The sequence below is a fragment of the Branchiostoma floridae genome, chromosome 3 (assembly GCF_000003815.2).
Source record: "Branchiostoma floridae strain S238N-H82 chromosome 3, Bfl_VNyyK, whole genome shotgun sequence".
NCBI lineage: Eukaryota > Metazoa > Chordata > Leptocardii > Amphioxiformes > Branchiostomatidae > Branchiostoma > Branchiostoma floridae.
Window position 1 is genome coordinate 11,923,057 of NC_049981.1, and position 1,344 is coordinate 11,924,400.

The 1,344-nt window shown below is 39.8% G+C and overlaps 1 long non-coding RNA gene across 1 annotated transcript in view; it reads right to left on the reverse strand.

Moving 5' to 3' along the window:
- The window catches only part of LOC118410781, a 4,232-nt gene that overhangs the window by 2,022 nt on the left and 866 nt on the right, over positions 1-1,344 (reverse strand). The window lies entirely within an intron of this gene.

The window sequence follows — 1,344 nt, forward strand, 5'->3', positions numbered from 1 at the left end:
TAGGTTTATCTCCCCCACAAAACAAAGGTGTTGCTATTACAGTCTAATCATGTGCTTCTACATCTACAAACTTGTTTTCATCACTGAGAAAACTATCCCCTTCAGTAACTTAAGTTTTACATGAATTAATATACTAGTTGTGTCTATAGCAGATTACGTATACCTTGAGTTGAAAGTTGAAGGGAAAGAGCCAAGAGGCCACTGAAGCTTTCCCATCATGAATTATCATGAGATGAACTAAACTGTATTTGATAGCACTCACATTTCCTCCCCTCCTTAGTACCCTTAGTGGTTACAATATTGGACACATTTCCTCCCCCCCCAGACTACTGTAAATGCATTTAAGTTCGCGGGGATTTAATTTCGCGGTAGCGGGATAAAGGACTTTTCGCGGTGGTTTTAATTTCGCGGTAGCACCATGCACTGTAGTCTCTTACTGCAATGGCAAAATGTTCGCGGTGGTTTTAAGTTCGCGGCGAGGCGGCCACCGCAAAAAACGCGAACATAAATCCACCGCGAAAGTTTTTGCATTTACAGTATCTTACTTGTACCTACCTAGTGTTTAACCTGTTCCACCCAGCCTGAAGGATTAAGAGGCCCACCATATAACAATCTTACCTTCTTTGTTTTACCAGTAACCCAGTCCTACACCTAGTGTGCTGAACCCTCTTGATACAGCTGTACTCTCCCTGCCCTTCCCAATAAGCATGTAGGACATACTTCATACTATACATCTTCTACTTTTTGATACTATATCATCTCTACACTTAAACCCCTCTACCTTCCCTATACTAGCCCCTCTACCTTCCCTACACTAACCCCTCTACCTTCCCTGCACTAACCTCTACCTTCCCTGCACTACCTTCCATACACTAACCTCTCTACTTTTCCTGCACTATCCTAGATTATATAGGCCAGTATCTCAAATTTGTGTATGCCATGGAAAATTATCTAACACACCAAAAGCTTTCAAATTGATATAGGATGACATTTGTGTGTAAACTCAGAGTAAGTGCACATACATTATTTTCATCATGATTGTATTCCTGGGTATACTTGCAATTAGCCTTCGGTCATGAATTTGCAATAATATTTTTTATTATGATAATAATTTCATGATGTAATACATAAAACAATGTAGATGTGGTATGGAGATGTGGTATGGAGATGTGATGGACATTGTTGTAGATTATGTACTTGTATTAAGATATCTGAATAGTATTCAGACTGCGTGTAAATATTGCTACATCATGAACATGTTGCAGACCTGTCCACCATGAACCTACGTTGTTATGCAAGTTTGTTTGTCATCAAACGCTAGCCTAACAACATCTCACACGTGAC